The sequence below is a fragment of the Bombyx mandarina genome, chromosome 01, assembly GCF_030267445.1.
Source record: "Bombyx mandarina strain Sakado chromosome 01, ASM3026744v2".
NCBI lineage: Eukaryota > Metazoa > Arthropoda > Insecta > Lepidoptera > Bombycidae > Bombyx > Bombyx mandarina.
Window position 1 is genome coordinate 4,564,002 of NC_143208.1, and position 24,871 is coordinate 4,588,872.

The 24,871-nt window shown below is 34.5% G+C and overlaps 1 protein-coding gene and 1 long non-coding RNA gene across 2 annotated transcripts in view; one reads left to right on the forward strand and one right to left on the reverse strand.

The window, feature by feature from the left end:
- SCaMC (Short Calcium-binding Mitochondrial Carrier) overlaps positions 1-24,871 on the reverse strand; it is a 63,393-nt gene that overhangs the window by 25,426 nt on the left and 13,096 nt on the right. The gene's annotated exons all lie outside the window — the stretch shown is intronic.
- LOC149503464 (uncharacterized) lies at positions 13,328-14,254 on the forward strand. The gene is made up of 2 exons (XR_016323163.1): positions 13,328-13,688; positions 13,798-14,254. It is a non-coding gene; the product is annotated as an uncharacterized LOC149503464 (long non-coding RNA).

Below are 24,871 nucleotides of genomic sequence, written 5' to 3' on the forward strand. Positions count from 1 at the left end.
AACGAGATAAAGTTCAATAATATTTGAATCGTTGTCGAACCCTTGCTGACAGTTAAAAGCTTCTGAAATTATTTTTAAAACATGGTAATTACCAAAATAGATTAAATGTTGTTAGAATTTGACTTGTCGTGTTTACAGGATATATGTATTTTCATGGAATTTTATTAGTAAAATTGTTTATATTATCAAATAACACAAAAACATATTATTCAATTGTGAATTTGGGGGCAATATAAAAATAAACATAATAGGTTACGACCTTTTCATATATGTAAATCCATTATTATTTTAATGATGTAATATTCTGATGTTATACTGCAATTTCTTGGATTTATAAACTCATAATATTTACTAAAAACAGTAGCTGATATAAAATTGCAGATACGAATCAAGCGGTCACCATCTAGTAATTATCATATCATTGCGTCAGGTGAGAGCGGTTACTGAACTGGACTAATGACGTCGAGTAGCCGCGACATTCAATGGGTCGCCGGTAACTTTTAATTATCGCCTCGTTGGTTTTATAACCCTGACCACTGCACGGAGTACGGCACGAGTCACGGTTGAAGTATTCTCGTTAAAGACCTTTGCATTCGGAGTCTGAGTGTACTTGTGCTTGGGTTGCGCGAAAGTGTTTTCGTGGTAGCATTGAAAAATAAAAAAAACAAAAACTTACGGTTAGGATTTTGGAATGTCGATATTTTAATTAATGATAAAACAAAAAATGTGAATGTGGAATCTAAATATTAAATCCGTTGTCATTTATTGCTTTCATGAACTATGCTTGTCAGGCTTCACTTTTAGTAAAATAATTTACGGTTTAATCTTACGTTTACTTCAATTTACAATTTTCATCCTTTACTGGTGGTAAGACCTCTTGTGAGTGAGTCCGCACGGGTAGGTATCACCGCCCCGCCTATTACTGCCGTGAAGCAGTAATGCGTTTTGGTTTAAAGGGTGGGGCAGCCGTTGTGACTATACTCAGACCTTAGAACATATATCTCAAGGTGTGTGGCGCATTTACGTTGTAAATGTCTATGGGCTCCAGTAACCACTTAACACCAGGTGGGCTGTGAGCTCGTCCACACAACTAAGTTACAAAAAAAAATATTTGCAAGAAAGTGGCATGGTGCTATTACGTAAAAAAAAATTATCTATGCGAAATATCGATACCTAACATTTATTGTGATCGATTCGAACAGGAAAAGTTTGCATACAAAGCATAGTGACGAAAGCAACAAATGTATGTATGTACAAGGAGATTGTCGGTGCCGGCATCAGAGAACGTTTGAACAGCAAACTAGGTCGTGTGCCGAAGGTCGTGTGACGTTGGCGACCGCAACAGTATCAGTTCAGGCATATCCGCACGGCTTTAGTCGCCTACGAACACTGCGGAACTGGGAACAACGGCCTCACTCACCACCTACAATCTAATTATAGGTTTGACAATTAATTCTAATATCGATTCTTTTCGATTGGTAAATGTATCGAAACTGTTTAACGAATTGTTAATGATTCGAGATATTCTGTTGCGAATCACGGCAATTATGGTTAATTAAAAAAAAAAAGCAGCTGATAGAGTTAGCGTTTGATGCTACTTGTCAAATTGCTTCGTTTTTAATTATATAGGATTTATGTTTTAGCGTACAATATTATAAAGTGATGTATCAATCACCACCTACAATCTAATTATAAGTTTGACAATTAATTCTAATATCGATTCTTTTCGATTGGTAAATGTATCGAAACTGTTTAACGAATTGTTAATGATTCGAGATATTCTGTTGCGAATCACGGCAATTATGGTTAATTAAAAAAAAAGCAGCTGATAGAGTTAGCGTTTGATGCTAATTGTCAAATTGACTTCGTTTTTAATTATATAGGATTTATGTTTTAGCGTACAATATTATAAAGTGATGTATCAATCACCACCTACAATCTAATTATAAGTTTGACAATTAATTCTAATATCGATTCTTTTCGATTGGTAAATGTATCGAAGTATCGAAACTGTTTAACGAGTTGTGAATGATTCGAGATACTCTGTTGCGAATCACGGCAATTATGGTTAATTAAAAAAAAAGCAGCTGATAGAGTTAGCGTTTGATGCTACTTGTCAAATTGGCTTCGATTTCAATTAAATAGGATTTAAGTTTTAACGTACTAGATTATAAAGTGATGTATATGTGTGCAGGTTTTGTTTTTATCAAGACTCGAGTCAATTCTATTTAAATATTTATTTCAAAATAGCACGATAACGGGTTGCCATGTAAGTATGATGTAAAAAAAAACTTGGTCTTCAAGACGAAAAGGGTACATAACGATAGTTCCTAAAACGAAATTCGTTGTTTTTTTAGTCTAAAATTGCGATGAGATGCTGTGAGTCAATAGTGTCAATGGAGTTAATTTAGATAGATATGTATGTAAAATTGAGTCAATCGAGCCTTGTTTAATGATATTAAAACTTTGTGGTTACGAAAGTAAAAAAGGTTAATAATTTAAAGTTTTCTTCTTCCTTGAAATATTTTAAGTACTTTGTTAGTGATGTTCTATTTATTTGCTTTATGTTGATCAATCCATTAGTTTAGTGTATTTTTTATCTTTTAATTTGAATACGGTAATAGCATTATATTTCCTTTTCAAATCTATATATGTATAAATCTTTACATCATTAATTCTATTCCTATGATATGTCGGTAATATTTAATATTATGACTATTCTTTTGATTTTTCCTTTTCCAACAAGTTTATCTTGATATCGAAGGCATACTAGCTCATAATCCACCGGATTGTATGCGGTTATTTTATCTTATTGAGCTAGGGAAACATTTTCCTGACAATACGAATGTTAAGGATCACGCGTATAGGAAATCGCTTATTACCGGTCATTAGTAATGTCAAGGGTATGCCAGGCCACAACCTACGAGGCTACTGCTCAGTGTATTTTAGCGCGATAGTAAAATCCACATATTTAGTTTTCATGTTTTTTTCATATATTTTTATTATCTTACTAGCTGTCCCGGCAGACTTCGTAGTGCCTCAATCGATAAATAAAAGACCTAAACTTTTGTATAAAATAAACTTAAAACAAACAAAAGGAGTCCGCCCGATGGGAGACACATCAAAGGAAAAACAAAATTGTTATTTTTATTTAATTCCGAGCATTTTCATATTTATTTACCTTTTAAGCCTTCTCTGGACTTCCCAAGTAATTCAAGACCAAAATTAGCCAAACCGGTCCAGCCGTTCTCGAGTTTTAGCGAGACTAACGAACAGCAATACATTTTTATATATATATAGATAGATAGATTTGTTATAAAACCTGTCGTATATCCCTTTTCCTTAGAAGTAAAGTCTGACGCATGTGATATAAATACATTATTATGCATATGAAACTAATGAAGTATGAACTCATACGTGTTACAGACTTCGACCCGTTTGAAGTTATAAAGGTAAAGGTGAAAGTTCATTTTTACTTTGACGTTATTTTAAATTGAAATGTAACTATGTCGATGTCGAAGTTCGATAACTATTTTAAGAGCTATTTTTCATACTTCGTTGTCATGTATGATTTTGGTTATAACCGATAGTAGATAATTTTTTGAAAGTTTAGTATAAAATTGGTATGTAGGTATATACGGCGCTGTATCTTCTGTATAATAATAATATATAACAATACACATACGATAATTTTTGTCAATAACGCAATGCACCTACAAAATACCTCTCTACACCACCCTTGGTCGATTGATAGAGGATGCCTCAAGCCCACAATGTATCATTATTAAAGTTAAATGAATAAAAATGTTTATAGAAAATTTTAATGTTGGATGAGTTAAAAGTGTTTCAAATTAGTTGTCAAGTGATTTTAATGCTCATATTTATTTTTCGTTACCTAACGTTAATTTGTAAAGTTTATTTTGATACTAAGCTTGAATTATAATTTTATAGTGTAATCTGAAAATAGCATTCAAATTTAATATGAATTAAATTTTCTTACTATGTTCAAAGTATGAATAAAATGACTATTTTTGTACGGAACAATGTAGAGTGTAACAAAATATTCAATGATGTTCGTGTATATATTTTTATTTTATTTATTGGGTACCAACATGTTATACATCAGCATAGAACATTACAGGTATCATATACATTGATCTCACATTAAATGCTAACACAATTACTGGTATTGACTACAAACATTGATAAAAAAAAGCGGTTCGCTGTGTAAAAAAAACCTGTAAATAACCATGAAAACCTTACATTATTACACATTTACTACCAAATACGTTATTACTGAATTGAAAAAGCTCATTGAGCCAAATTGTAGGCTTCTCGTCTAAAACTATTATCCGAAGTTTCTGAAAAACATTCGATCGTCTGATAGTAATGGCTATCTGATGACTGACGTCGCGGTTGCTGCGGTCCGTGTTTCGATTCCCGGACCAGCGTTGCATCAGCAGGTGGCACGCCAACGCAACAGTTACACGGGACAGACTCGATTATATTTTATGTTCATAAGTTCTCTTAAAATCAGTAAATGATATAAAAATCTAACTAAATGTGATGTATGTAATTTAAAGAACCATTTATATTTCAGTTTGAATATAATTCTTTTTTTTTTATTGCTTAGATGGGTGGACGAGCTCACAGCCCACCTGGTGTTAAGTGGTCACTGGAGCCCATAGACATCTACAACGTACATGCGCCACCCACCTTGAGATATAAGTTCTTAGGTCTCAAGTATAGTTACAACGGCTGCCCCACCCTTCAAACCGAAACGTATTATTGCTTCACGGCAGAAATAGGCAGTGTGGTGGTACCTAGCCGCGCGGACTGACAAGAGGTCCTACCACCACCAAGTAAATTTTTACATTTAAAGCCACATATTTATTATTACAAAATGAAAGAACATTATAATATTATAAGTTGTCGTAGCCTAAAGGATAAGACACCTGGTGTTCGAATACTGGAGACTGGTATTTTTTTTTTAAATATAATACGTAATTAGCACATGTTCACAAATGACTAACGATCTAGGAATAACAACGCATATAAACTATAATTTGAAGAAAATCAGAACAAAACACACACAAGGAAACGTTTTTCACACTTTATGGCGTTTATTTTAATTTATTCCTCACTAAGCCGCGATATTCTATTAAATGAATCTAAAATGAATAGAGGCCTTACTCAAGAAACTTTATGCAATTGCCTGCAGAAATCGGAATTCCGCTTCAAGTTGAAATAATTAAATATCAAAAGCTTAAACGTGATTATTATTAGTCAACGGAACCGTAAGGCAATTTCTTCGAACAGCGAAAGGAAAGAAATTTCCGAACCACTTTAGTCTGTTCTTGTTAATAAAGAAATTTCGATAAATCATCAACAGCACGTCTTTATTGATCAGTTTATAATATGCATGAAATTATAATAAAACAACGAGAAACGTGTAAATTTAAATACGGCAAATTCTACTATGGTCTCAGAAAGCTTGTTTAATACCCTCGTTAGTAATTATTCCACTCAAATTAATGTAATTGGATTCGTCGTAATTGATTACTTACTATATATATACTAAGACGTTCAACAACTTCGCAGTACACAAATTATTGGTTATCACCAATCTATATATTAATAGGTGAAGCAAAAACTTTGTATCCCTGTTTACGAAAATTGCGCGCACGGATGAGTATGAAATTTTCCACACTTATAGAGAATATAAAGAAGAAGTGCACAATGATAATATTTTTTTAATATGTGGCAAAATTTGTGATTATAGAAGTATAAAATACAATCATAATAGTGTACAAACTTACAATTCCAATTAATTATAGTCGAATTTTGACAACTACGGGCCCTCTAGTTATAGTTATTACATAAACTTATTAAAGACAATTTCAAAATCTTCTAGCACTGATGTACTCTCTAGAGGATTCCGTAAATAAGTTAACGGTTAAATGAATCTCGTCGAACGCCAATTCCATCAGGTGGCTATTGATTAGACATTTCACCGAAGAATGTAATCATGGAAACGTACTAAGAGATGCACCAATGGGTAATTTTAATTGAACGACCTAGTAAAATAGACATGTAAGAAATTATTCCATTTTATTTATACTAGAGGTCCCGCAGTAGTCGAAATTCCACTATAATTAATTGGAATTGTAAGTTTGTACACTATTATGATTGTATTTTATACTTCTATAATCACAAATTTTGCCAAGGCTACACTATAAAAAATATTAACAAAGACAAACAATATTTAATCTCAATTTGACAGCCGACGTCAAGAACAAAAGTTTGACAATAAACAGTATGCATGCGTGTGTGCGTCAAATACATGGTATGTAGTGTGTGTAATGTTTTCTTTATTGATTTAATGTATCTTTTATGCATTATTTTAAAAAAATATTAGCATTGTGCACTTCTTCTCTATATTCTCTATAAGTGTGGAAAATTTCATACTCCTCCGCGCAATTTTCGTAAAAAGGGATACAAAGTTTTTGCTTCACGTATTAATATATAGAAGTTATATTGTTGTTGTTACACCGAGCACGTTCGATACACCTCATGATATTAAAAAGTTGACAATCGTTTTATAGCATCCACAAACTATTTCGAAAAATATATTTTTGCACTATATATTATAACAATAAAAACATAAGCGCGTGAAATCGATGCATTCATTCTCAATATGGTGATAACTACGCAATGCTTCAAGCCTTATATCCTATCCTTCAGGAAACTTAACATTCGTTACTATTGTTTGACTCAACTCCGCGGAAATGCCTTCTAATATTGATTACAGGCCATCATAGTTTGGTATTGGATAAAACTTGCATATGGAAAAATATGTCTATTATACCTACTAGCAATTTACGTTAAAAATATAATACCAATTCACTTTCAAGATTAATTATACAGCACTCGCCGCTAACGGTGGTAAATTGAAATTCTTGTAATTTTTTGTAATGAGTTTAATGTTATAAATTTTTACTCATCAACGAATTTTCGTAGCAGGAAAGAAGACTCCACATCTTTCAGTGACATCATTCATTCTTTTTTTATTATTAATATAGTTAATATAGTACAACAAAACGAATATATATTTTATTGAATTCAACCCTTACTGCGTTTTTACTTTAGTCCATATTAAAACCATCTCGTTTAAAGTTGTTTAGTCCGCCAAAGTACGCATTTGATTTGATAAATGTGCTGGTTGAATTCTCATAATATATGTTTAAAAAAAACAATTAATAATGCTAAAACTCACATCTGAATCGGATTCGAAAGTAGAACACCTCACCACAAAGTTTAATGGATTCATGTTCACGAGAATACGTCCAAAATATTCGTTGAACGAAAATCACATCTTATTTATTTAAAGTCATAGGCAAAACGAAAAATGAATTTAAATTAAAAATTTTAATCACTGAAAAGTAGTACTTTTAGCCTGTTTCAGGACCTAGCGCGCTCTCTTCAATTTCGAAGCACTGACTACCGCATCCCTTGCACCCTTCGCTAGGATGCAACATGGCCTATTTCTGCCCGTCTCGCTCTGCGCTTTACAGGACTTTAGCTATTCGTGTATGACACACATCATAATATAAAAATACTTAATTTATATATATATGATTCTTTTCGTTGAGTACTAAATTATTAAAGTGATTCCAATTTACGAAAACGAAGCAGTGCAGTCCAAATTTTCCCGTTTCTGAATTTAGCCTTGTGTGTTAGTGTTAGTATTAGTTAGTGTAGCCTTGACGCAATCTGTGATTATGGAAGATTTTAAAGAAGATTATTGTCTTTGACAGTAGAATCATAATAATGCTCAAACTTATAATTCAAATTAATTATGGTCATATTTCAGTACCGGGCCTTAACTATGAAAAACTTTTTATAAATATGGGATTTAATTAAATCCGAATGCAGGAGTTTTCGTATAGCTTAATAAAAGATGAGCAGTGATTTTTTCTACTCTTTTTTGCCTAGCTCTCTACCATTAGCTTGTAGGGTCTAATCCGACTTCAGCTTACGCAGCTCAGCTGAAAATAATTTGCTTACATCTGCCCTAGCAAAAACAGTGCTGCGTTGAATCTACCATCGGATGCTAATTGTAAATGTAAACCACTAAAAAGAGTCAGCGAGAAACGCAAGGGGTTATATTTTGATAAGATCCATTAGTTTGAGGAAACAATTTATTTTTCGTATTTGCCTCTGACAAAATTTATAAGAAGGTGCTTTACACCTGAAACCTATTTACCAGTATTTTTAGTTGTTACTGCGTGATAATACTGATAATACTATTGTGTATTTCTGATATTGCTAGAATCCGGATGCAGACCGCATCGTGCGGTAGGGAATTAATCGACGGAAATTGGAACATTAGATAGTTTATCGGAAACACTAGCATAGTAATCAGTTTCTCTTGTACTATCAATAGAACATAGTACCCGGAGGTTTTGTGTGTGATTGTCTTAGATGGCTGGCGTTGAATCGATTGCCGGGAACCGCAGTTATCACAAAGCGAATGCCTCCAGCTGTCGAAACATGGGCGTTTAGATATGCATTGCAATAACAATTATTATTAACTCCTCAAATCGTATTGCTTTACAAAAAAAATAAGCAGGATATTGTAGTAACTAGCGACCCATCAAGTACCCGTCAATATATAACCCAAAACCAAGTTGATTCTACATTTAATAGAAACATTTATATTTAATTCAATAAAATTCTATAATTTAGTCGATTTAATTAACCGACTTCAAAAAAGAGGAGGTTCTCAATTCGACTATTTTTTTATCTTTGTTGTTACCTCATAACTTTTGAATGGGTGAATCGATTTTGATGATACTTTTTTTTGTTAGAAAGCTGACGCTTCCCGTGTGGTCCCATTTCAATTTAGTACAGTTCTGATAGTGGTGTCCATGAGAAAACCATATAAGTCTTAAATTTGCATTAAGTACGTGCGCGACAAATAAATGAATAACTCAATATCACGCCAACCGATTCCGATGATTATTGTTTTTAGTGTATATTAATGTGTTTTGGAGTATCTTTTTTTTTTCTATTTGAAGTCGGTTTTTGTTAAAGCATGTCTATTTACAATTATTTCATTAGAGTTCACCCAATGATCGCCACTGACACATGAAGATTTGTACGCATTACATTTTGACTAACATAGCTAACATTAAAGTTCGTGAATAGCTAATAAAAAATATTAAATAAATACAAAATTGGGCTTCATTAAATTCCTTATCGTCCCGTCGAATTTTGACTTTGCCAACATAATCCTATGATGGATTAGGATAAAAGAATCAATGTTAACTGAAAACGGTATTTCAATATACGATACCATATAACATTGGGAGCTTATCAGTTATTTAGCTGTTATTAAGACTTCGTTATCTATATATAAATAGGCAAAGACAAAGTAGTAAAGTCTCATTGTTTGTCGATCTATTTTAACATTTTTTTTAAAATCTCTCGTATTGATCATTAATTTTATTATCAGACGATTTTGTATTGCCCCAGACTGCAGACGGAAATGTTTTTCGATCGTATACATGTGTTTTTTGTTTCTTAAGTGTACCAACAAAAAAAAGGATGAAGATATAATAGTATCTACTTATTAATTGTATTATTGCCTAACCTATTTCTTGCAAACTTATGAGTTACTTAATTATAAATTAATTAATTTAGTTTTATAGCAATTATATTTTATTGTATCATTTAACTAATAAATATGCAGTAATTATGTAAAATGTAACAAATTTTCCGATTTCATTTTAAATACTAAATAAAAAAAATAAAAAAAGGAATTATTATTATAAAATAAAGGTATCGCAGGCGGGGACAACGTAATCATTTAATTGAAGGTGTTTATATTGAAACTTTTAAATTTCAGATACGTGCCGTGAAGCAGTAATGCGTTTCGGTTTGAAGGGTGGGGCAGCCGTTGTGACTATGCTGAGACCTTAGAACTATATCTCAAGGTGTGTGGCGCATTTACGTTGTAGATGTCTATGGGCTCCAGTAACCACTTAACACCAGGTGGGCTGTGAGCTCGTCCACACATCTAACCAATAAAAAAAAAGAAAAAAGATATATGTTAATTTGTTCTATACATTTTATTTTACTCTGGCCTAATAATCTGATTACAGTCAAGATAGTCAAACAATGTATGTTATAATTTCTGGCTGGCTATTTAAGTGCGTTTTTTTTTTTTGGGTTTTTAAAGCAATACTGTCACGAAACAAACCGTAATTCTCAAGCACGTAGTCATTTCCAATCAACAAATGTAAGAAAACCCCACTCAATTTGAAGAAATGTAATGGAGCACGTTTGTAAGCACACATTAAGGGTCACAACCTCATCATCTTCATTCCTAATTCGATTCACGACCAATTGATTTTGTCTCGTGTTGTTTATTGACACGCCGGGAGACTCATGCTCGGATCTGACATACGTCACAACGTGTCATTATCAAGTCGATGCCTCCAATGAACACTACTCTACACTACACTTCGTAGGTTTACAGGAGGAACGTTTAAACGAAAAAAGTTGATAAAATCTTTATTATTGCAGATATATTTATGGTTTATTCTTGTGTAACTAGCTGATTTACTCTTGCTTCGAACACCATCAATAATGAATTTGTAATACTTTTAAAATAGTGAAGCGATTTTCGTGAAAAACGAAAATTTTAAAACTTCGAGTTAGAGTAGTGTTCATTGGAGGCATCGAAGTGGTCTCACGTGATCTCCTTAATATTATCAGAAAATTTATCTATGTTAATATATAAATCTACAATGGTTTTTACGGATGTTCCGTTATAACTACTGAACCATGCATCCGATTGACTTGAAACTTGGTACCCATGTAGAAAATAGATGTACGTAATGGATAGGCTAATATTTATATGGGTGTTGGACTCCCTAATAATAATGATAATAAATAATAATGCTAATTTTAAATGCTCAGCGAAGCGGGCGAGTACGGCTAGTACGAGTATATTACTGGAGTTTATTATCCTGACCCGTATCTGTGCAAAGAAATCTTTCAACGAAATATTTTCATAAAGTTCAGGACGTGTGATTAATTTGAAGATTTGTACACGTATCGAGACCTGTGTGCTTAGTGCAAGTTTTTAACTTCTCAGCTTCCGGCTGCTTCTTTCTTTAGCTTCAGCTTACCTTCATTTGCTGCTAGGGCCGCTGTTCCAACTCCATGCAAATTTGAGTTAGCTTTTACGCGATCGAGAAGTTTAAAAACTCGCACTAAGCAAACTGATAACAGCACAATAATTTTGTCACTTTGACCTAACAATGTCATATTAAGTCTGAAGAAAATAACCAGAATTATAAATGGTTAACTTAAATTTTGGTCCGATTCGCTACTCGGCCGTAGTACTGTAGTTTTCAAATCGACATAATTTTATGTTGCACAAGATATACGATCTAATAGCTCTCCTTGAGTTGAACGTTACCAAAGGCCATGATCATCACTGCGTAAACACCGCCGAGATACGATACAATGGAGATATTGATAGTCTCTATTGTATTGTGTGACGACGGTCCCACTGTTCAAACTAAAAGTCGTGATTGCTTTTCGATCGTAAGCGGCACACAGTGGGTCGATACTGTGATTTTAGTGACTTAGGGACTAACTTTGTTTTTTTATAATTTTTTTTATGTAGATAGATAGAGCTCGTTAATCTCAATAATAATTGTTTTGGGCAAAAATTACAATAACTTTATAGTTTGGTCAGAAAAATGTGTTTTGTGATTTTTTTGTATGGAGCGGGTCACATTAAATTAAATTCCTGCTAAGTACCGCGAGGTCCCGCTTTGAAACTTTATTTTCCTTATACCTTGCTTAGTCTACTATCATTTGATGCTATGAACATGTGCATAAAGTTGCAACTCTGCCAAATAAATGGATCGAAAAAAATTAATAAATACATAGAATAAAAACCTTTTTTTTTTTTCGTAAGTGCTTTTAAGTTAAATTTGATATGGATTAGTAAGTAAAAGCAAGTAATGATACCCATAATTACATAATACCTAACAACAATACATTTAGTAGGTCTCTAATTAAGCAATCTCTCTAATTATTAGGATAGTTAACATTATTTAATGAGGATAATTATTTAAGCAGCCATTACTGGGTAGTAGAAAATATAGTAAACATTTGTTTGTCACTGGAAGTATAAAGTGACTATGCTTATTATATACTAACTAGTGTTCGTTTATTCGTACTACTACTAACATCTCGTGATTGTCGTTGTGATCTTGCTGTTTCCGTTATAATTGATAATTTTGTTAACAATTTAGAATTAAGATTTTAAGAGAGCAACTACAGTCGCTGTCTGATAATAAAAAACTCTTTCAATTCCTACAAAATCAAATAAACGTGACCGAAGAGAAAAATGTTGAGCTCTAAAAATTCTGTACGCAATTTTGTTCAAATATAAGTGCAATATGGAAACGAAGTAGTCGCATGTTAGCACAGTTTATAAGAAAAAAATGTGATTGGTTAGAATGTGCAATAAACTGGCCCGAAGGAATGATATCTGAAGCTATCAACACTGCACATGAAAGGCTCGAGATTTCTAATACTGAAGATGTTCAAAATGTACCACCCTCAAATGTACTACAGAAGCCTCGACATCTATTTTTGCACCTCGAAAACCTTTTGAAGAATTGGGATCCAGGCAAAAACGAAGACGCATTGAACAAATTTACCAATCGCTTTCGTTATCCCCGGATGAAATGAAAGCTACTACAATTGCTAGTTTGAGAAACACTAGAAATGAAGATGTAGGAGAAATAATGAACCACTTGTCAAATCACCCCGAAGATCTAGAAAAAGTTAAGGAGTATTTAATTACAAGTAAAGTGAAAAGTAGTACATATTCTACCGATGAGGCAATATTAGTTTCACTTAAATTAAGTGGCAGTATATAAACCTAAGAGAAGCAGCAAGTGAAAATAGGTCTGATTTATACCCTTCTTAATATAAAATTAAGCAAGAAAAGACCAAATGTTATCCAGGGAAAGACGAGGTAATTATTACTGAAGAAGGAGCTGCTATTAAAATGCAAGCATTACTAAACTTGGCGCTATATAGGCTTTTAGATGTGATTACTTCGGATTTGAACTCTGCAAGAGAGCTACTGCTTATAAGCAAATAGGCTTTGATAGAGCCCTAGGTCAAAGTAATTATAAACAAAAAACTGAAACAGAGTTTGATGATTCATCTATTTTCATGGTCAGTCTAGTTCCTATAAGGCTTCAGAAATTTGATAGAACAATTTTTTGGGAAAACGACCTACCCTCATCAACTTTTTATTGCCGTCCAATAATGTTTAAATTTACAAAAGAAACGCAGTCAACAGTGACAATTATAAAAGCTAGCATAACAGAAGAAATAGAAAGACTTCAGCCATCAAAAATCAAACAAGTTGAAGTTAAGCATCAATTGCACATGATGATGATAGACGGCAAAATAACCTCATATTTGTCAGAAACATTTTCTGCTGTCTGTGATATTTGCAAAGCAAAACCGTCAGAGTTTTTTGGAGTGACTTGCTTATCAAAGAGAAAATAATGAAGAAATATTCCAGTATGGAATGCCATCTTTACATACCTGGATAAGATGCATGGAGTGCTTACTTCATATCGGTAAATATAATTTTATTACTTCACAATTTTTTCATCGTATGTAGTTTCCTGTGAGATAATTTTTAAAATGACACTTTTTTTGTTTACGTCTTATCGTTTGGACTTCAAGAAATGGAGTTGCAAGGGGCGATGACAAAGAAAAAATAACAACCAGAAAAAGTGCTATACAGCAAGCGTTTAAAAAGGAATGCGGTTTACTTATAGATGTTGTCAAGCAAGGAGTAAGAATAACCAATGATGGCAATACTGCCAGAAGATTTTTCAGGGATGCAGAAGAAACAGCCCGCATAAAGGAATACGTAAAGATTTAATAGAGAGGTTTCACGTAATTCTTCACTCTGTTGCATCTGGAGAGCGCGTTTCCAATTTTTCCGAATTTTTTAGATATACTGCAGTATTGTATGTTAATTTATATCCCTGGTATTATATTGTATACCTTCCAGTATTCATAAATTGTTGGCACATGGCAGTGATATACAATAATGAAGAACTTTGGTGCCATTCGTATAGGTAAACTCTCGGAAGAGGCAGCGGAAGCTCCCAATAAAGATTTTCGGAAATATACAGAGAGTTGTTATTCAAGAATGAGAAGTAGGACGTCGACTAATGAGGATATTTTACAAAATCTTCTTTCGTCTTCTGACCCAAAGATCGAAAGGTGAAACAAAATATATAATATTTAGAGAGATTGCTTCATTAGAGACATACTAAATGTATTGTTGTTAGGTATTATGTAATTATGGGTATCATTACGTGCTTTTAGTTACTAATCCATATCAAATTTAACTTAAAAGCACTTACGAAAAAAAATATAAAGGTTTTTATTCTATGTATTTATTAATTTTTTTCGATCCATTTATTTGGCAGAGTTGCAACTTTATGCACATGTTCATAGCATCAAATGATAGTAGACTAGACAAGGTATAAGGAAAATAAAGTTTCAAAGCGGGACCTCGCGGTACTTAGCAGGAATTTAATTTAATGTGACCCGCTCCATACAAAAAAATCACAAAACACATTTTTCTGACCAAACTATAAAGTTTTTGTAATTTTTGCCCAAAACAATTATTATTGAGATTAACGAGCTCTATCTATCTACATAAAATTTTTTATAAAAAAACAAAGTTGGTCCCTAAGTCACTAAAATCATAGAATCGACCCACTGTGCGGCAGTGTGGTCGTACCTATTCGTTTGGGCTCTTAATACATCCAACAACAAGTAAAGTCACTGTCTAATCGGTGATATAGTTTTTGAGAAGTGTGCAAGTAAATATGGTTGATTAGATAGACGAATAAATGTGCACTGAACTTATTTGCTTTGCTTCATTCATTAATTCTACCAATTCGAATATCTGAATAGATAATGTATCGTACTGCAATATGGTATTGTATGGTATGGTATTATACTGGTGACTGATCCCCGTCCCTCATACAATTAATAATTACAGGGGCACAGTCAAGTAGTTGTCTGCCATTAAAGGCTTTCTTCAAACTTGGATTGAAGGAAATGTCTTAATGCTCGGGAGAACACATAGAGCGAAGTCCGGTCCAGAAAGGGACAGTACGTGGAAAAAACGATCACTCAAAACACACAGTGGATAAACAGGAGTAGTTTTAGATTGGAGTGACGAATCTTACTCCGGTATCGGGCGGTGGGATGGTTAAACGAGGTTAACTTCTTCAAACGAGGCTTGTGGATAGTATTAAGCGGTCGCCAGCGGCTTAGCTCTGCCCCTGGCATTGCTGAAGTCCATGGGCGACGGTAACCACTTACCATCAGGTGGGCCGTATGCTCGTCTGCCTACAAGGACAATAAAAAAAAAGCCAGATGACGGCTTATCATAAGTTATTCCTCAAAAAACTACAACTATATTATAAAAAAAATACAAATAAATAGGTAATTAGCTAATGAATTAGGAAACCTTACAAATAATATGAAAAACAAAATCAAATACTGTTCATATTATTTTCATTTAAAACGAGTCTTTTAATTCTATGTGTGTGTAGCCTTTATCATTTTACACTATCAATTCTGAGCGTGCAATGTGAGGGTCACGCGGTATAACGGAACAAAGTGCAAACATTGCTTTACTCACGTTGAATCAATCATGAAACGGTGGGCATGTGAGTCTTGTTTCAATAACAAGACGATTGATTTTCTTAGTGATTTTTAATAATAACATTATCTATATATTAATACGTGAAGCAAAAACATTGTATCCCTTTTTACGAAAATTGCGCTGACGGAGGAGTATGAAAATTTCCACACTTAGAGAGAAAATAGAGAAGAAGTGCACAATGCTAATTTTTTTTTTAAATAATGCATAAAAGATACATTAAATCAATAAAGAAAACATTACACACACTACATACCATGTATTTGACGCACACACGCATGCATACTATTTATTGCAAAACTTTTGTTCTTGACGTCTGTTGTCAAATTGAGATTAAATATTGTTTGTCCTTGTTAATATTTTTTATATTGTAGTCTTGGCGAATTTTGTGATTATAGAAGTATAAAATACAATCATGATTGTTAAAAAAATACTTACAATTCCAATTAATTATAGTTGAATTTCGACTACTGCGGGACCTCTAGTTAGTATTATTGTTCTCAGTTTTCGCAGGTCGTAGTAGACATAATTAAAACGACTTTTACTGTACGACAGTGAACACGGAAAATGTAATGTATTCGAAACATCGGAAATATAGCGACATTTTTACAAATAATTTAATTTTTTTTTACCTGTATCATTGTTCGTGTATATCCCTCGAAAATTTACTTAATGTTGAGAAAGCCGACTCTTAGTTCAGATAAAGAAGGGCATTAGTGTCAATAGTAAATAAGGTTTAATTTGAAAAGTAAAAATATACGCAGTACTCCTGAATAATCAATTTAAATACGTTAACATGAATAATAAAACACGTTCAATACTCAACGGTCCAAATCTAGCTCGAGAAGTAGTAGTTCCTTATGTTATGAGTGCCAAAAACTTGCGTATACGGAACAAATACATTTAAATTTAGACCAAAATGTAATCACTACATAGTATAAAACAAAGTCGCTTTCTCTGTCCCTATGTATGCTTAAATCTTTAAAACTACGCAACGGGTTTTGATGCGGTTTTTTTTAATAAATAGAGTGATTGAAGAGGAAGGTTTATATGTATAATAACATTCATTAAATAGTGGAGAAATCAATAATAAATTACAGTTTCCGAAGCGAAGCGAGGGCGGATCGCTAGTGTGTTAATAAAATGCTGACTTCGACCGCAATTCAGCGATTAGGTATATGGTGTAGAATAAAATATGACGAACTCTCTGCTTGAGACTGAAATGCTATAGCTGCGATGCCATGCTAACTAGATTTGAATCTTTATTACATGGCTGGTACACGTTTCCAGGAACCACTTTTTTTAATTATCATTATTGAATCGATATGGGGACGAACTCACGGCCTACATAGTGTAAAGGGTGTTTTATAACTTAATACAGTGTCTTTTTTTTTTTAACTAATTAAGACTTTTTAATAATAAGTAATTTCTTTTCGGAAGTACACGACATACAGTAATTGCATTGGACAATGAAATAAAACCAACAAATAACTTACGTTTCTGTAGATGTGTAATAAAACGCATTACCGACCCATACGACTCAGGTACCAACATTCTATCTATTTCTGCCGCAATGAGTCAGCCTTTCGAGTTTTCGGTTCACAATTACACAAACCATTTCACCGTTTCAAAGGATAAATGCACTCTTCTCAAGAAACCTTTCAACAGAACACGTCATGTTCTCTTTTAAAACCTTACCAATATATTTATTTGGGTGAATTATAAGCGAATAAATTTTGTTGTTTGAAAATATTTTACTATACATACTTTACTACGAAAACGCGGTCCGTAACATTCTGTTAGCCTCCTGGCTGAGCTTTTGCTCGCCCACATGTCCTAGTGAAACTGGTAAGGCCTCCGGGCCACCAGTAATCTTCCAATCATAAAAAAAAACCATTCTGTCATTGGATCATGACCTCGGGCAAAATGGCATCTGGGAGCATTGTTTTAGATAACCCTGGAAATGCATGCTATTCCATTTTTAATTGATTTCAAAGCGTTTGATCATTATTTTGTTTTTCCTTCTGAGATGTATTTAATTGTATTCCTAGTATGGCTATAAATGACTAAAGATGAACGTTGTTTTATACTTTCGCGGCTATCGACATTGTAAAGATAATTTAACGGGTTCTTATAATGATTTTTACATTTAATATCATTTCCTGATTTTTCTGCAATGTTGCAAGCGCTCCGGACTGCGGATAACAAGTTAGGAGCAGACCTATCTACTTGTTACCACTGGAATTCGATGACTCGTCCAAACAATATATTTTCGATATTTAAAGTTTTCTCCAAACACTTTTCAGTGTCGTCAGAAACGCAGCAATCTTGGTTACATTACAATATCCCGATACATAACAGTGCTCATAAGAAGATACAAATAAGGATTTGTTCCGTAAAATCAATATAGGGCAATCGTCAGTTTCAAAACGAAACTGTCCAAACAATACCAAAATGGGCTCGTTAGGAACGACGAATAGTTTGTAGGTCGCAGACCGCACCCACAATTTTGATTGATCACCCCACTACGGCTACAAGTGGAAGTGGCGTCGTACACTCAATGCGTTGTAGAAATGAACCCTTTGCAAATATTCCACTGCGCAAAGAAAACGTATCAATTTTGATTAATTGAGGAAATGTACAATTTCATTCTCAGAACAAGTTTTGTTACAGGGAAAATAATCTAGTGTCGCTCGGAAACTTTGGACCATTATGCATGTTTACTAATAACATATCGACGCTTGAAAGGCAAACGTGACTAAGCGACTATGCGTGAACTTTACAGTAGACTAATTTAAAGTTGAAATACCTGAAAACAAAATTTATTTTAACGAATCCAGCTGTAGTAGAATCTAGCTAGTAGCTGTAGGATTGCAATGATTTTAATAGACCTAGAAATATTATTTTTTTGCACATCGAAAATGGTTATTGCCTATCATTTATGTACAAAGCAGTTATTGTCGATTAGTTACTTTTGCCTTTCAAGCGTCGATATATATATACATATAAATATAATTTATAATTTTCTTAATTCAACATATACATAACATGATGAATCTTTAAAATCAATAACATTATTATTATAAGCTTCAGTAACGTATTTATTTTTTAAGGCAAAGTTTTGTATAATTTTGCACACGGTTTCGGTGTACGATGTGCATTAATCCCTCAATATTGTTCAATAAGTGGATGAAACAAACACCGGTTTAACTTTGTTAACCGCCCCTGCAACCGGTTAATTGAATGAGTTGCTCGTATCGAAACGTAATCGCATTACTTAAGGACGGAACGTTCGCTGCATAGTACAATATGATAGTACTGTGTGTCACATACTAAGGTCACATAGTAGGGGATTGTCCACGTCGCGACGACGCAATAAGCCGATAAACGCTGTAACAATATAATGACAGACACACCTACTTATACCAAGGGACGAAGTAAGTTTTTAATTTAATAGATGTGTTTCTATATTCGACGCTTGAAAGGCAAACATGACTGAGCGACAACGCGTGAACTTTACAGTAGACTAATTTAAAGTTGAAATACCTGAAAAAAATTAAATTTTAACGAATCTAGCTGTAGGATTGAAATTATTTTAATAGACCTAGAAATATATATTTTTTGCGCATCGAATACGGTTGTTGCTTATCATTTATGTACAAAAGCAGTTATTGTCGCTTAGTCACGTTTGCCTGTCAAACGTCATATTTTTTTTATCAAATACAGATTTACTCTAGTGTAAACTCGAACTCGTCGACGAAGAGTTCGACGTATGAACTAGCCTATAGACACAACCTACTGAGTTTCTCACCGGATCTTCTCGGTGAATCGCGTTTCCGATCCGATAGTAGATTCAACGAAGCACTGCTCTTGGTAGGGCTACTGTTAGCAATTCTCTCCCGTTAAGCCCGTGAGCTCGCCTACCGGTTCGCGTGTAATTGGAATAATCCCTTAGGCTAATTTCTTACCCAACCGACTTTCATTTCATAAACAACAATGGATCTTCTCAATTTTATTAATATTTAAGTATTAGTATCGTTTTTATTGCATGATAAATTATATAGATATGTAGTATTTTGGCAAATATTATTATAGACAATGACGTTGAACTGGCTGGCTATTTATTAGAGGAAACTCGAGGGCTTGGCCGGTGTTGAAGTTATTCAGAACGTACCTGGTACCACATTATTTACTGGTGGTAGGACCTCTTCGGAGTCCGCACGGGTAGGTACTACCACCCCGCCTATTTCTGTCGTGAAGCAGTTATGCGTTTCGGTTTGAAGGGTGGGGCAGCCGTTGTAACTATACTGAGACCTTAGAACTTATCTCAAGGTGGGTGGCGCATTTACGTTATAGATGTCTATGGGCTCCAGTAACCACTTAACACCAGGTGGGCTGTGAGCTCGTCCACTCATATAAGCAATAAAAAAAACCCGTGCAAGCTAATTATTGAAATGTCGTTAGCGCTATTTAGGACTTTTTCGGCTTTCTTCTATTCTATGATAGAGAGCGTTACGGTTTCCTAATCTGACTTTCTATCTTAAATAATAGAAATGATCAAGCGAATACAATCTTCTTAATGCGGTCCTGATTCAACGTGTCATATACTCGTAGCATTAATGGCATTGCTATCGCAGTCGTTAGTCAATCAGAAGACAATTTGTCATTTACTGTGTCTAGTGACGGCTTCCGCTGAAAGACGTTCAACTCAATGTCATGTAACGAAATTTCAAAAAGGATTGACATTTCCAAAACAAATTATCTGTATATCCGCGCAGTTTAGTGCAATTTGCAATAAAGTTCGGCCGTTTAAACTGTTCTCCAAAAATAAATAATAGTTAAAAAAAAACTAACAAAATACGCTTTTATAGAAAATCCAACTAAAAAATAGATAATAAATTTTAATAAATTTGAATTAAAAATAGTGTACGAAAAAATGATTTTATTGTAAAAAAAAAGCGTGGGGTGCATGGTATCAGTAGTTATAAATATTTTATTAACAGATATGAGTAGAAGGGTTAATTTGATAATATCCTGAAATGCACTCTACGCTTTTTTACAATAAAATCATTTTTTCTTACACTATTTTTTTTTATTTGTAAGTTTTTTTAAACTACTATTCATTATTCATTTTTTAGTTGAATTTCAATTTTTTCAATATTTTTTTTAAATATTGATATGTCATCGGTCCTTAATGTTTATACCAAATTTCGAGTTAATTCGACGTTTTTTAGGGGTCAAAATCATATTCGAAGATTCCGTTACAAACATACATACGTCTGAAGCTAATAAAAGCGTATTGAAAATAAATCATACCAAACCATATTTGCGTCATTATTAGATGAAGCTGACATTTTTATAAATGAAAAAACGTAGGTCGTTCAGGAGTTTACTGTACTGTTTAGCTGATAGGTAGCGTATAAAAACTTGCACTAGTATGAATAACGCAAGGTATTGCGTTTCTATGAAAATACATTTTATTCTGCGAAAGCAGATAATGAGCACTTTTCGAAAAAAAGTAAAAAGTTATGACTCGAACATTTAGCCACCATGCCGGTCTTTCTATATTTTTTTTATTGCTCATATGGGTGGACGAGCTCACAGTCCACCTGGTGTTAAGTGGTAACTGGAGCCTATAGACATTTACAACGTAAATGCGCTACCCACCTTGAGATATAAGTTCTAAGGTCTCGGCGATAGGCGGGGTGGTGGTACCCGTGCGGACTCACATGAGGTCCTACCACCAGTAAGCCTACCTAGACATATTCCGTGTGTTAAAAACTATCAGTGTAGATGAAATTCATTCGGTTATAAAAAGAGTGAACATGATGAAAGAAATTGATTAAAATTAATTCAATTAAAAATAGCTATGTAAACTTTTCGATAGACAAGTCATCATAGGCATGTTTGTTAATAGATTATATTTGATAAAAGGTATGTCTCATCAAATTAGCTGATGGGTGAAGGTCGATCTCCCACGCTCTCCTTTACTATTAGTACATACAGCGAGGTACGTAGGTAAATATGTGCGTTTAATCTTGCTTATCTCGGCTGTCATGCGTTCAAGTGCGTAACATTGTCACATTTCCGAATAATCTCACAGAAAAGTAGAAAGGAGGGAAGGAAGCCTGGAGCCACTGCGGTCATCCACAGTGCGTTTCCAGAGATCTTTTTATCTTTTTTGCCACGTACCATCCGGCTATGGAACGAGCTCCCCTCCACGGTGTTTCCCGAGCGCTATGACATGTCCTTCTTCAAACGAGGCTTGTTTTTTTTTTTTTTTTTTTTTTTTATGATTGAAGGATTACTGGAAAGGCCTCCGGGCCACCAGTAATCCTTCAATCATAAAATAAAAAAACGAGGCTTGTGTAGAGTATTAAGCGGTAGGCAGCGGCTTGGCTTTGGGCCATGGCTTGGCGCCATGGGCGACGGTAACCACTCACCATCAGGTGGGCCGTATGCTTGTCTGCCTACAAGGGCAATAAAAAAAAGAAAAGAGTTTTTTTTTTTATGGCTTTTATGGGTAGCAGCCCACCTGGTCTTAAGTGGTTACTGGAGCCCATAGATATCTACAACGTAAATGCGCCACTCACCTTGAGATATAAGTTCTAAGGTCTCAGTATAATTACAACGGCTGCCCCACCCTTCAAACCGAAACGCATTACTGCTTCACGGCAGAAATAGGCAGGGCGGTGGTACCTACCCTTGCGGACTCACAAGAGGTCCTACCACCAGTAATTACGCAAATTATAATTTTGCGGGTTTGACTTTTATTACACGATGTTATTCCTTCACCGTGGAAGTCAATCGTGAACATTTGTTATGTACGTATTTCATCAGAAAAATTGATACCCGCCTGCGGGATTCGAACACCGGTGCATCGCTACATACGAATGCACCGGGCGACGTATCCTTTGGGCCACGACGACTTCTAAAATTATCGATAGAATCAGAAATAAAACACTAAATAATGTTTATTAATCAAGTCTACGGACTTCTAATAATCTAGATTCGTCTACATTTTCATTGTTTTCGAACAACGCATTCGAATTACCCATTGTATCTCAACAAATAAATCTCAATTCACGAGTGTTTTTGATCACGAGGGGCGTCGACATTGCAAAAGGAAATGACTATATTACGATTCGAATTGACCTAGATTATACAGGCGTTTGAAAATGGCTTTTTCAAAAGTCGTGCTTAATTTTCAAACAATAAATCAAATCAAATCAAATCAAAAAAAGTTTTATTCAACATAAATGAAAGTACATACTTGTTGAACGTCAAAAGAATTACCGCCAATTCACAAGAATTAGCCTCCGTCCTGAGAAGAATTGGCAAGAAACTCAGCGGGCATGTTTTTTTTTTTTTTTTTTTTTAAATATAGGTTTTTATTTTTATTTTAAATATTTTTTTTTTTTTTTTAATATTCATATTACAATAAGTAATTATAACATAACAATTTTACAATATTGAAATTCCCGGAGCGAGCAACTCATTCCCACTTTGTGCAATCTTCTAGATAATCATTGACTTTATAGTAAGCTTTATTGCACAGATGTTCTTTAATAGTTTTCTTAAACCTATGTATATGTAGGTTCTGAACATCTTGTGGGATTTTGTTGTACAGGCGCACAGACAAGAGTAGTTGCTCATGGAAAGGAATAACTAAGAGATTTTCGGATTGGATCCTTAAGAGGAATATTAGTAGATTCCAGGTACATTGCTATCCGATCGGGAGACTCTTCATGTTATACGGAACCAATTGCTCCAAAATCAACCTCCATGCTAGAGTCGTGATTTTGGCTGACAGCTGATCCCACGGCAGATCTATGGGCCATTTAAGTAGGTCGCTAGGTTCTCACGGACTTGTTGAATTGCGACCGGAAACGCTTATCCGTCCTACTTACCCCGGTGCACACCAGGTAAATCTATTTCGATAAACGCCTAGATCGTATGACCGCAAGAAAGTCTATGATGAAGTGCCACCATTATGCACTACAACTTCGTAGACAGAGGCTGGTATATGTGGGCTAGTTTTACCATATCTCATATGGGACACCGATGTCCTCATCGCTCGAGTAGAATATCATATAAGATAATCGTGGCTTTGTTGTGACGTTTTGTGAAAAACGATGTCCGATTTCTGCGATGGTGGAAATGCAGAATCGAGCAGATTTCTACATCTAACAGGAATACATTGTACCGCTACGCAATCAGCACTACATGAGAGGGGTGGCGCCGTGTTCTCCTCGTACAAGTACAGACTTGTCGATATTGAGAGTCGTGGCTGGCGCGTGACTTCCGCAAGTGCAACAGCTTGCAGTAGGAAACGGCAAGCGTGAGGCGGCTCCTTTCTATCCGCACTAACCCGTCGCCATCGAGAACGAGATCAGATAGTAATCTAGTCTGTATTTTGATTTTTTTGAACTTTACTGGTGGTAGGACCTCTTGGGAGTCCGCACGGGTAGATACCACCACCCCGCCTATTTTCCGCCGTGAAGCAGTAATGCGTTTCGGTTCGAAGGGTGGGGTAGCCGTTGTAACTATACTGAGATCTTAGAACTTATATCTCGAGGTGGGTGGCGCATTTACGTTGTAGATGTCTATGGGCTCCAGTAACCACTTAACACCAGGTGGGCTGTGAGCTCGTCCATCCATCTAAGCAATAAAATAAAAAAAAGATCCCTTAATTATTTTAGAATAAATATTCTAATTTGGGAAACGGCGAGTGAGAATCTTCTACATAAAAAAAAAGCAGTGTGACAGTAAAAAGGTGGGTGGTGGCAGATCCAGCTCATCAATGCATGCTGATTCTTCGTCAACGTGATATAACGATACTGTCGACAACGATCGTCGATCTAGAGACCTACGAAACGAGGTAGCGAAAGCCTCCGAAGATGCCTAGATAAGGCCACGCTTACCAGACCCCTCACACCCGCGCCAAGTTATGAGTTGACATGAAAGACCCTATTTTTGGTCCTATAGTGAACATTGATTAATGATAAAATTACATTTTATCAGGACACTCTTTTATCAATTGCTATTGTCAAATTATTGTCAATA